Raw genomic sequence first — 13777 nt, 5'->3', positions numbered from 1 at the left:
GAATAATTGCAGTCAATATATATTTCCGCCCAGTATGTCGTCGTGATCTCTGTTGGAATCGTCAGTCCTTCTGTTGGAAAGTTCATCCGAGTGTTTCTCTGCTTCCCTGAATTATTTCGTGGTTAGAATGTATACTTCAGGGTACCATTCAGAAATGTGCTGATAGAATAGATGTTTCGGTATTTGTCGGTCTTCGCATCTCAAGTTGACATAATTTCTAGCTGCAGACTAGTAATTACTATCTAAGATTTGCTCTTATTCTCTAGGGATCGATAGTCTCAGAGTTGAACCATTTCTAGCTGTGTGTCACGTTCTGAACTTTATTTCCTTTGTTTTGTCTTTATTTAGTATGGTCAGGGCGTGAGTTGGGGTGGGCAGTCTATGTGTGTTTTTCTATGTTGGGGTTTTGAGTTCACCCTAGTATGGTTCTCAATCAGAGGCAGGTGTCGTTAGTTGTCTCTGATTGAGAATCATACTTAGGTAGCCTGGGTTTCACTTTTGGTTTGTGGGTGTTTGTTTTCCGTGTGTGTGTTTGTTGCCACACGGTACTGTTTCGGTTTCGTTCGTTTCACGTTTATTGTTTTGTAGTGTTCAGTTTATGTCTTTAAATAAACGTTATGGACACTTACCATGATCCTTCTCACTTCTCCTACTCAGAAGAGGAGGAGGAATGCCGTTACAGAAATACCAAGCAGTGTGGTAAAGGGCAGCAGCAGCGGCAAAGAACACAGGACTCCTGGACATGGGAGGAGATTCTGGACGGCAAAGTACCCTGGGCACAGCCAGGGGAATATCGCCGCCCCAAAGCAGAGCTGGAGGCAGCGACGGCAGAGGCGTTGGTATGAGGAGGCAGCACGGCAGCACGGCTGGAAGCCCGACCAGGCAGGCACCGTGTTATGCGGTGGAGCACACAGTTTCCCCAGTGCGTGTGCATAGCCCGTTGCGGAACATTCCAGCTCCTCATATTCGGCCGGGCTAGAGTGGGCATCGAGCCAGGTGCCATGAAGCCGGCTCTACGCATCTGTTCTCCAGTGCATCTCTTCGGGCCGGCGTACATGGCACCAGCCGGTTCGCCAGCACAGCCCAGTGCGGGCTATTCCACCTCGCCACACTGGCCTGGCTACGGGGAGCATTCAACCAGGTAAGGTTGGGCAGGCTCTGTGCTCAAGAGCTCCAGTGCGCCTGCATGGTCCGGTCTACCCAGTGCCACCTCCATGCACCAGCCTTCCGGTGGCAGCCCCCCGCACCAGGCTGTCTCTCCGTCTTCTCCCTACATGTGCTCCCGCCTGTCCAGCGCTGCCAGAGCCTTCCTCCTGCCCAGCGCCGCCAGAGTCTCCCGTCTGTCCTGAGCCGCCAGAGTCTCCCGTCTGTCCTGAGCCTCCTCAGAAGAGGAGGAGGAATGCCATTACACTGTGTAGCCAATGCTCCACGTGGTATGGTTAGGAGTTCAACATTACAACCTTAGCTTATACTGAGGTTTTTGGGGTCTAAACTCAACCTGTGCCCCCTCAGCTGACCGAGGTACGCATGGTCTGAAGAGGATTTCTTCAGGTGGGGGTTTTATTCGTAACAGTAGAAAAGGGCTATCCCTTGGGCCAGATCATGTCTGTGCTCATGGGGGCAGGCCAATGACTTAGTTCAACTTTAAAGGGAATACAATTCTCTCACATTAACGGTTTAACATAGGATTACATCAATTCACAAATAGTTTCATCTTTACTCATTCATTTTATACAATAATTAGATGCAAACCTTATAACAAAGGCACCTGTATAAACATAGTTATGGTAATGTGGCTGTATTGTCTTTCATGAGGTCACAAACATGAAACAAAACGGTCTGGGTCGTAGCTGTGGTCGGGCTTCCAGGAGAGAGTCTCCTCCAGGAATTTACAACCTGAGATAACAGAACTTGGGTGTTGGAGAGAGAGTGAGAGGGATGCCACGATCTATACCCAGAAAGGGCCACGTCATGACAATGGTGATCATTGCAGTGGGTGATGTGTCACAGTGGGACACGTGCAGTGGAAGAGACATGTAAATGCCACAGCCCAAATTATGGTGTCTGCCTCAACACAGACCATCCTGCCAGTTCTATCTCTGCCTGTTATAAAGCAGAAAGTCCATGCTTCTTTGTTTAAACATACAGTAATGCTGACTAATGAAATGACATCAGTAAATAAAGAATTTAAGAGTCGGATGTTGCCTTCCTTGAAGATGTTTATGAAGTGTTGCTCTCTGAAATGTTCCAAGTGGTTTAGAGCTACAGTTCTTCCTCAGCCTGTATGCATGTTTATCTTCTGGAATTGTTTTCAGCTATCCCTTATGCTCTGAGACAGTGTTATTGATGGGAATCCCAGCCCTTAGACCACAAAATGCATGTTTATGTTACAATGTGTGCTGAGAGTTGGGAAGCAAGTTCAGGGAGTGAGTGTTTTAATAAATAAATGAAACCAAAATGTGACACAAACAATGCACAGATATGACCTAGGAACAGAAACAATAGCCCCTAGGGAAAGTGAGTGACATATATAGGGAAGGTAATCAGGGAGGTGATGGAGTCCAGGTGAGTCTGATGACGCGCAGGTGCTCGTAACGATGTTGACAGATGTGCGCCATAAAGAGCAACCTGGTGACCTAGAGGCTGGAGAGGGAGCACACATTTATTTTTTAATTTTTAATTTTACCTTTATTTAACCATGTAGGCTAGTTGAGAACAAGTTCTCATTTGCAACTGCGACCTGGCCAAGATAAAGCAAAGCAGTGTGACACAGACAACAACACAGAGTTACACATGGAGTAAACAATAAACAAATCAATAACACAAACAAGTCAATGACACAGTAGAGAAAAAAAGTCTATATACAGTATGTGCAAAAGGCATGAGGAGGTAGGCAATAAATAGGCCATAGGAGCGAATAATTACAATATAGCAGATTAACACTGGAGTGATAAATGAGCAGATGATGATGTGCAAGTAGAGATATTGGTGTGCAAAAGAGCAGAAAAGTAAATCAAATAAAAACAGTATGGGGATGAGGTAGGTAGATTGGGTGGGCTATTTACAGATGGACTATGTACAGCTGCAGTGATCGGTTAGCTGCTCAGATAGTTGATGTTTAAAGTTGGTGAGGGAAATAAAAGTCTCCAACTTCAGCAATTTTTGCCATTCGTTCCAGTCACTGGCAGCAGAGAACTGGAAGGGAAGGCGGCCAAATGGGGTATTGGCTTTGGGGATGATCTGTGAGATATACCTGCTGGAACGTGTGCTACAGGTGGGTGTTGTTATCGTGACCAGTGAACTGAGATAAGGCGGAGCTTTACCTAGCATAGACTTATAGATGACCTAGAGCCAGTGGGTCTGGCTACAAATATGTAGCGAGGGCCAGCCGACTCGCAGTGGTGGGTGGAATAAGGTGATTTGGTAACAAAACGGATGGAACTGTGATAGACTGCATCCAGTTTGCTGAGTAGAGTGTTGGAAGCTATTTTGTAGATGACATCGCCGAAGTCGAGGATCGGTAGGATAGTCAGTTTTACTAGGGTAAGTTTGGTGGCGTGAGTGAAGGAAGCTTTGTTGCGAAATAGAAAGAAGATTATAGATTTGATTTTGGATTGGAGATGTTTAATATGAGTCTGGAAGGAGAGTTTACAGTCTAGCCAGACACCTAGGTATTTATAGTTGTCCACATGTTCTAGGTCGGAACCGTCCAGGGTGGTAATGCTGGTCGAGTGTGCGGGTGCTGGCAGCGAACGGTTGAAAAGCATGCATTTGGTTTTACTAGCGTTTAAGAGCAGTTGGAGGCCACGGAAGGACTGTTGTATGGCATTGAAGCTTGTTTGGAGGTTGGTTAGCACAGTGTCCAAGGAAGGGCCAGAAGTATACAGAATGGTGTTGTCTGCATAGAGGTGGAACAGGGAATTGCCCACAGCAAGAGCGACATCATTGATATATACAGAGAAAAGAGTCGGCCCGAGAATTGAACCCTGTGGTACCCCCATAGAGACTGCCAGAGGTCCGGACAACATGCCCTCCGATTTGACACACTGACCTCTGTCTGCAAAGTAGTTGGTGAACCAGGCGAGGCAGTCATCAGAAAAACCAAGGCTATTGAGTCTGCCGATAAGAATATGGTGATTGACAGAGTCGAAAGCCTTGACAAGGTCGATGAAGACGGCTGCACAGTACTGTCTTTTATCGATGGCGGTTATGATATCGTTTAGTACCTTGAGCGTGGCTGAGGTGCACCCGTGACCGGCTTGGAAGCCGGATTGCACAGCGGAGAAGGTACGGTGGGATTCGAAATGGTCAGTGATCTGTTTATTAACTTGACTTTCGAAGACTTTAGATAGGCAGGGCAGGATGGATATACAGTAGGTCTGTAACAGTTTGGGTCTAGGGTGTCACCCCCTTTGAAGAGGGGTGGATAGTTTTAGAAAGAGAGGGTCCCGATTGTCTAGCCCAGCTGATTTGTACTGGTCCATGTTTTGCAGCTCTTTCTCTTTTTGAGATGTTCGATTATCATTGATTTATCAGTGGTGACCGTGTTACCTAGCCTCAGTGCTGTGGGCAGCTGGGAGGAGGTGCTCTTGTTCTCCATGGACTTTACAGTGTCCCAAAACCTTTTGGAGTTAGAGCTACAGGATGTGAATTTCTGCTTGAAAAAGCTAGCCTTTGCTTTCCTGACTGACTGCGTGTATTGGTTCCTGACGTTCCTGAACAGTTGCATATCGTGGGGAATATTCAATGTATGGCAGTCCGCCACAGGATGTTTTTGTGCTGGTCAAGGGCAGTTAGGTTTGGAGCGAACCAAGGGCTATATCTGTTCTTAGTGACAGTTTAAAGGTCCAATGCAGCCTTTTTTATCTCAATATAAAATCATTTCTGGGTAACTATGAATTACCTTACTGTGATTGTTTTAATTTAAAATGGTCAACAAGAAACATATATAGCTTCTTAGCAAAAAGCTATTTCTCAAGCAAAAATGTTGCTAGGGGTGTCTCAGAGTGGGGAGTGGAAAATGGAAAACGATCTGTTATTGGCAGAAAAGTTTGGAACTCTCTTTCTTTTTGGTCTATTAATTTACCACCTGGTGATGCCAAAACTCCAACACACCAAAACAGACAGACATTTCAGGCACTCCTTTCAAACAGCACTTAAATTAAAAGCCCATTATCATAATTTTCACAATTTCTCAGTATTATTCCAACCTCATAGTTTGGAAATAATTTCTATATAACACTGGAAAATGACTTTGACTGAACTGGGCCTTTCATAAGTCATTTGTGAGTAATAAGTCTTTCTCTCTCTTCCACCCTCTCTCTCTCCCACCCTCTCTATCTTCCACCCTCTCTCTCTTCCACCCTCTCTCTCTAGCCCTTCTCCTCTAGTTGCCATGTTTCTTAATCACAGGCACATAACAGTCATCTCTTTATTCTAGGAATAAAAACATCCACATCACAATATTAAATTGTGATGCCAAATGGAGCTTAAATGCTTTCAGCAATGTTGAACTAGGCCAATGCAAATATACCATCTGGGTAGACTTAGTTTGATAAACTGAGCCACTGCTGATTGCACTCAAGCACTGATGTCTAGAACAATCTTCATGTAACTGAGTTATCATCGGTCTCACAGGGTATTTGCTGTAACGTGTTGATGCTAAAGTGTGTTGCCCGGAACCTTTTAGTTGGTGTTTTTCTCAGTCGCCGAAGTTTTTGCTCTACAGTGTGAATATCATTTCTACTCTCTCTGCTTAATTTTTCTCTTAAACACATAGCAGCTTCTATTTATCAAAGGGTGTTTCTCCTGCTACCATACTAAAGAATGCAAACAGCAATTTGTCTCTATTGGCCAACCATGAAATTACCTTAATTTTGCTCACTCAGCACGCTCAACACCATATAAATGGCTGTCAAATAAAGAACTCAGGGCTGAATTTGTAATTTTCTAAATTCTGTATTTGTGTTACGTGTGTTTCTATGAGTTTGGCAGTGTTTTTTTTCTGTAGGGTTTATTACTCTACCGCTGTGTATTAGATACTCTTGTTTATCCCACTTGTGTATTGTTTGAGTGTTTACTTGTGTTTGTTTGTAAGTTTTTCTCCAGTCCAGAGGCTGGTTCACCTCATTACTCACTTGTCTGGCAGAATGTTGAGCCAACCACTCTCTTCCTCTGAATTCTCATTATCTATCCTCAGCCAACCACACAGTCTTGCAGTCATCATTATCCAATCCCAATCCAGAGCCATGGCAGGGAAATGAACCTCTGACCTACATGGGACTGATGTTATGCATGGAAAAACAAAGGTGAGGTAAGAAATCCCTGACCTTTACCATCCAAGTCAATACTCTCACACTCAGATACATACATACATACATACATACATACATACATACATACATACATACATACATACATACATACATACATACATACATACATACATACATACATACATACATACATACATACATACATACATACATACATGCATGCATGCATGCATACCAGGGTTTCCGTTAGGAAAATGTGGCGCTGGACATTTGACCTGCAGCATTTTAATTTACTGGACATTTCAGAAATTTACCGGACCCATATGCATTGGGTGCATGACCTGATTAGGGCGTCCACCGATTGTGCTGAGAATGACAGAAATTACTTTTAGATTATGGCAATTCATCTTAACAGAACATGCAAGTCCTGGATGCATTGACTTGCGACCTTCTTAACAAATTCTGATGCGCACTTTGAAGATGTTAGAACAACTGTCCACATATACTTTTCTTCAGCCAACTAGATGAGTAATGAACAGCAAAAACACTAGCTTATGTCAATCTACTATCTCCCAGAGTAGAAAAGTTTACCTATTCCATTGGTAAGCTTGTCAAGAAAGAAATAGCTTATTCCAAACAGACTCTGGGACAGTTGTGGCATCATAGATCCCAAATTCATACAAACACTACGATACATTAAAAAAAAAATTTGCAATGAGGCTGATGCAATAGATCAAAAACGTTTAGCTCAATATATTTATCAATTATTATTTCCTCACATTATAATTGCAGCAATGAGCACAAGTCAGTAGGCTACATGTAATTAGCGGGACAACACTATTGTCAAAAGCGCACCACACATTCAAGCGGTTTCATGTGACAGAGATGAAAATATCTGTTAGAAATGTTAAGAGAGGAAACATATAAAGATGCAACAACTAGCATGGGTTGCTAATATGCCTATGATTGTGCCTTTGGCTACATTACAATGATATTAAGTTGATTTGAAAACCAATAGAACATGAGAGAAATAGGCTCCTGGTTTCAATGGCGTTGCCTATGCAAACGGGAATGGTGCTTCAATTAGAAATAAAAATTGTTTATTTTGTACTTGATTGTGGCCGTCAAAACTGTTTTTAACACGCGATTGCATTTAAAATTGTTGCACAATGATTGGGATTATAAAAGCACGTTTCACTCAAGCAGCAACGAAAGAGCTGTTCGAAGAACTGATTTGTATCTGTATGCTGTGGCATGTGATAAATAAGATACAGTACATAACGAATATACACATGTGCAAATTTAATTCCAATAAATTATGTGAAAGCATGACCGGTCAAATATATTTAAATCGAATGGTATTTCCATCAATAAATAGGCTAAAAATCATTATTTCGCAATGGAATGTATTTTCTTCTCCCGGACAATTGGCTGGTGCCAATTTTATTTATCGGCTTTTCAATGTTTTTGCGGCCAAAAGACAGCTATTACCGGCTTACGGAAACCCTTATACCGAATGTCCTTGATGCTTGTTTTGTTGTTTATCTTCCCCTTGTCTTATTGCAAGACACCCCCTTAAATTACTTACTTGGCACACAATGACAGTTCCTGTTTATGCATTATAGTAATGAAGCGTTTCCCAAATGGGCGCACATTTTGGTTTTTGCCCTAACACCACACAGCTGATTCAAATGATCAAAGCTCAATGATGAGTTGATTATTTGAATCAGCTGTGTAGTGCAAGGGCAAAAAACGAAATGTGCACCCCTTGGAGTCCCGAGGACCGAGTTTGGGAAACCCTTTAGTAATGTCAGTTTTAGACACAGCCTGAGATGGTCATGATAGAGGCTGTGATGCATAATCTGGGGTAACATATTTATATATGGTTCATTCTAATAGTGGCACTGATTAGGCTACTGTCAGAAAAATAATTATTTCCCTTCACATCAACAAACTATACACGGAATGCTTATTATTTGATTGTCATATATGGCATGATTTACTGTACCTATCCGAAGACTGCATCTTACGTCTTTGTCAAGGCAATTATGATGATACTGAAGCCGGTGGTACTAAAGTGTAAACATAGGCACTACATTGATCCCAGGAGAAGTAGCATTTCTATACACACTCACATGTGTATTGTTTTCCTGGAGTCAGCCTTCCATGAGCACAATCTTAGTGTTTTGCTTATTACTGTATGAATCAAGATGTATTCAGTAGGACAATTTTCCACCATACAGTTCCCCTCGTTACGAGGGACAATGCCCTCATGTGTAAGGACCGATGCTGGAGTCGAGAAGCAGGTACGGGGAGTCAAACATTTAATGAGGAACAGACAAAGAACAAGACAGAAACAGCGTCAGCACACGGGAACAAAACAACATACAAACGTTAATGCGGAAGCGGGGAACAGAGCTGAGGGACAGACAGAAATAGGGAAGGAAATAACAGGTGACTGAGTCCAGGTGAGTACAAATTATCGCTGATGCACGTGACGAGGGAAGCAGGGGTGCGTAATGATGGTGGCAGGAGTGCGTAATGCTAGGGAGCCTGACATCCTCGAGCGCCAGGGGGGAAGAGCAGGAGCAGGCGGGACATGATGTTTGGTCAAGAACATTTAAATTGATTGATAAGAACAAAATAATAGTAATCTGAAATTAATCTGCTCACTGTTGCAGATTAAAACAATAATGCTCGATGTAGGTAGCCTGGGCAGTGCTGTGAAAAAGCCATGGCACACAGTTTCAGATTATATCAAGACAAGGTTATATGATAATGCTCTTAAATGAAGTGGTGATCCTAACTGGCCTAAAATAGGGAATATTTACTACGATTAGATGTCAGGAATTGTGAAAAACAGATTTTAAATGTATTTGGCTAAGGTGTATGCAAACTTCCGACTTCAACTGTATTTATGCACAATATTTGCCAAAGAGCATTTATAAAGAGAAACCAAAAAGATGTGGAAGACCACAGTATGTCCAATTTAATGGTTCCATTTTGAGAGAATAATAATCCCTCTACTGCCTCCAATAGACAGGGATTAAGCATACCCTTAAACAGGTGTTCTAGAGAGTCTTTGCTGGGGCCCCTTTATATAGCTTTTCCAGCTCCACTAGAGCCAAAGGGATGAGATTCCTCTTTGTGCAGTTGGATAAAAAAATAAATATGGGGAGGGATGGAATGCAGAGCCCCACTGTGGCTAATTGATTTGAATTCTGTTGAACACGTGTCTCCTCTACCTTGCACTGCATTGGGGGTTTAACATGCACCACATTCTATGAGAGTGGATGGCTCTCAGCCCTGTTAAGTGACAGTGGATTGAAATACTTAAAATAGGGCATCTTCAAACTAAAATGTAGCGGTGTGTGGCATAGTCACCTTTTTGCAGTGCTTGACTTGGACTGAAATAGGTACCGGTACTCATTTTGGGTACTGTTTATATTGGAGCAGGAGCTCCATAATAGTTTTATGCTAATTATTCTATAAGAGGAACAGGAGCTCAAGTAGTAGAACATTTTAGTGCCGGTACTCAGCTCCAGTGAGCTCCTGCTCAAGTCAAGAACAGCCTTTTTGTATGATAAACTGTTCTGCCTCAAGGACTGGCGCTATTCACTATGTCCAATTATGTTCCAAGCATATTCTTATTTTTCTAGATATCAGTATTGATTGCCAAGGCTTGCTTTCATGTGTGAAACACTCTTGCCCCAAAAATACCATCCATCCTAGAGACACTCTCTGTACGGTACTATGTAATAATTCCACATATAGTTAGCTCAATGTCACAGAAGGCTGAGGCCCAATGGAACATTACCCTACCCCCAACAGTGCCTTTCTGATCTAGTTCCACCATTTTCCATAACATCCTCTTATTTGGCATAAATCTCAAACCTTAATGCTCCTATCTTAGGATATTGTGGGTAGAATGACAGTAGCAGTGTAATATACAAACCAATGATGATGTCAGCTTGTTATTGACTCTCCAAGTCTGAATGACTGAGCAAAGGATAGGGGGTGGAGTGGAATCTATCTTTTGCAGTCAGTGACCAGCCAGGCAAAAGTGGGTTTACAAGCGAATGTGGGGGATGGGTGGGATCCTGCAGTCTCCTTTCCGCAGACATAATCTCCCAGTAACTGCACAGCTTTTCAATAGTTTACAATAATCTCTTCCCTGTATTCTGATGAGAACTAAATTAGAATAGCTAGGAGCAGAGGCAGCCATTATGGACAAAGTGGAACATCATGACAAAGATAATTGAGAGTAATGCTGAAATGGATACCACATTACAACCTCTAGTAGAACAGAGGGTAGAATTCACAAAAATTTGAATGCATAGGTGAATGCATAGGTGCAGATGTATTGAAATGGGGAAAATACTAAATTACACATTATGTAACATGTTCTAAAATAAATGCCTCTCCATTGCTGCCAAAACCACAGTTCTGACTCCTGAGACAGACTGCATGGGTGAGTAAAAGCGAGGGAGGGGTTGGACGATCACACACACTTCTCTCTCCCACCACCCCTCAGAACACAGGAAAAAATATTCTGTGTACAATATTTGATTTACATGGTTGTGGTGCCTTTTTAAATCCCTTATCTGATTTGGGATTGTATTCATAGTCTAAATGAGATGTACATCAACACAAAGTTTAAATATTGAGATATTTCTAACTCCCTTACACTGATGGTGAGTTGTATGTTAAAACTGTATTAAACTACTAAAACAACATACCTACAAAGCATTTAACAACCTGCAAACAAAAAAATGGTTTATCTTTAAAAACACAACCCATTTGTTCATGTATAATGAACATAAATGCCTATAGATAAATATGGATCTCACAGGACGGTTTACATGCAAATTGTATAAATTATTACCAACTTGTAATATTTTGGTTTCAAATAAAGGGCAGCTTCTCCCTTCTACACTAACATGTTGTTTATTGTGTCTTCTCTCTGGAGGACAGTTAATTGTCCGAGTTAGATTTGTAATTTGTAAATGTTAATGAGCAGAGGTTTGAATCGATTCAGAACCAGAACGGCCCAGGTTCCACACATATTGACTGGAAGCAAAGTATACCATCTCAAGCAGTACTTGGTTGTGCTCCTGAATAATTTATTTACTTACCTACAGCAGGAGTTTCAATATTTAATGATTTAGCTTACACTCAAATTATACCATATTGCAGTATCTTCATTACTGAGCCTTTATAAAGAAATATGACAAAACAAATGTATTTGCTAGAACCCAGGATATGCTCACATCCCTATTTCTGATGCAGAAAATGAAATGTCCTTGCCCTATAAAGATAATTTCCTTCCGCTGTGTACAGACAGATCTAGACACCACGGACATTTCAAAGTCAAATTCTGTACCATCACACAGAATTGATAGGCAGAGATAACCTAATTTGAAAAGGAAGCAATATCTCCCTGGCAGTGGGGGAGGAGGCTTGAGGTTGCAATGTCATCAATGGCTGGCATTGTCAGGGTTTAACAGCAATGGGTATCTCTACTAGCTATGCTGTTCAGATGGCCAGTGTCACGCAATGGTGTGGAGACCTCCTAGGGGCTACATCTATTGAGCTGGGACACTGAAACCTCATTAGTAGATAAAGGAAAGTGGAAGTCTTTCTCTCTCTCTCTCCCTCTCACTGACACATTACGTTGTTCTCTCTTTCTCTCTCTCTCTCTCTCTCTCTCACACACACACACACACACACACACACACACACACACACACACACACACACACACACACACACACACACACACACACACACACACACACACACACACACACACACACACACACACACACACACATGCAAATCCATTCATGCTACACAGATCACAACAACGGCTGCTACCAGACCTCTTAGTATGATTGCTAAATACTGCACAATTGAAACACTTGCCCATCAATCCCCCCTTCCCCAAACAGGTGTCAGTATTGGACTATAAATTGTGTCTTTGTTTATTATACTTTATGCAACATAACAGGTACTATCATACAGTATTTCACACATCACGATATGGCCATGGGATTCCTGAAGACTATTGCTATAGTCTTCTCCTGAGATCGCAGCGAGGGGTAAGATACCTGAAAATAACAGCCTTCCTCCTGGCCCTCTTCCCCCCTCCACTCTTCACTTGTTTTTCCCTGGTGTATTCAGTAATGGCCATTACAGTGGCAGCCCTCTGCCCAGAGGAGCTTCAGACTCTACTCTGCCTCTCATCACTCCCCCGCTTTGATTCCAGAGACTCTCTTATCCTGTCTCTACTCTCTACCCTCAGTTATCCTCTCCTTTACTGGCCTGTTCACCCAATAATAGAATGTGTCTTTGTAATTCCAACCTACAAAGCAAAAAATACATTTGAATATCCCCCTTACCTAAACCTGTTGGGTTTCATGTGTGACATGAAAGCTATATTTTTTATATATTTTTTATTTTTATTTCACCTTTATTTAACCAGGTAGGCTAGTTGAGAACACCTTTATTTAACCAGGTAGGCTAGTTGAGAACAAGTTCTCATTTTCAACTGCGACCTGGCCAAGGCAAAGCAAAGCTGTGTGACACAAACAACACAGAGTTACACATGGAAATTGATGTAAAATATATCACTAGCCACTTTAAACAATGCTACTTAATATAATGTTTACATACCCTACATTACTAATCTCATATGTATATGTATATACTGTACATGATATCATCTACTGCATCTTTATGTAATACATGTATCACTAGCCACTTTAAACTATGCCACTTTGTTGACATACCCTACATTACTCATCTCATATGTATGTATATACTGTACTCGATACCATCTACTGCATCTTGCCGATGTCGTTCTGTACCATCACTCATTCATATATCTTTATGTACATATTCTTTATCCCTTTACACTTGTGTGTATAAGGTAGTAGTTTTGGAATTGTAAGGTTAGATTACTCGTTGGTTATTATTGCATTGTCGGAATTAGAAGCATAAGCATTTAGCTACACTCGCATTAACATCTCCTAACCATGTGTATGTGACAAATACATTTGATTTGATTTGATTTTGATTTTGGGATAAACAAACGTACAGTCAATAACACAACAGAAAAATCTATATACAGTGTGTGCAAATGTAGTAAGGTTAAGGTAAGGCAATAAATAAGCTATAGTGGCGAAATAATGACAATTTAGCTTAAATGGACTAATCATTTAAAAATGTTGATTTTCCTCATGCTTAGTATTAGGCCTACTCTCTTACCTTGCAGTATTATAATACAAAACAAACACATTGGTGGCAGGGATGTGAAGTAGTGTAATATTATTCATTTTTTCAACCAATGAGAATTATGAGAGCCAATTGTGAAACAGGAAGACACTGTTGTTTGTACAGGTTTAACAGAGTATCCTTTATTTTTTATTTGTACAATAATCTTTTCACTATCCCGACTAGGGATGGGATCCTGGGCAATTCTGGGCTTCTGGGCAAATTGG

At 41.5% G+C, this 13777-nt stretch overlaps 1 long non-coding RNA gene across 1 annotated transcript; it reads right to left on the bottom strand.

The window, feature by feature from the left end:
- Positions 1-1776: 1776 nt before the first annotated feature.
- LOC109897550 (uncharacterized) lies at positions 1777-10271 on the bottom strand. The gene is made up of 3 exons (XR_002256222.2): positions 10231-10271; positions 6138-6282; positions 1777-2643 (listed from the first exon to the last, which is right to left on the bottom strand). It is a non-coding gene; the product is annotated as an uncharacterized LOC109897550 (long non-coding RNA).
- Positions 10272-13777: the final 3506 nt, after the last annotated feature.

Source organism: Oncorhynchus kisutch, linkage group LG10 (assembly GCF_002021735.2).
Source record: "Oncorhynchus kisutch isolate 150728-3 linkage group LG10, Okis_V2, whole genome shotgun sequence".
In the NCBI taxonomy this organism is placed as follows: Eukaryota; Metazoa; Chordata; class Actinopteri; order Salmoniformes; family Salmonidae; genus Oncorhynchus; species Oncorhynchus kisutch.
This window is presented reverse-complemented; position numbering and strand designations above follow the sequence as displayed.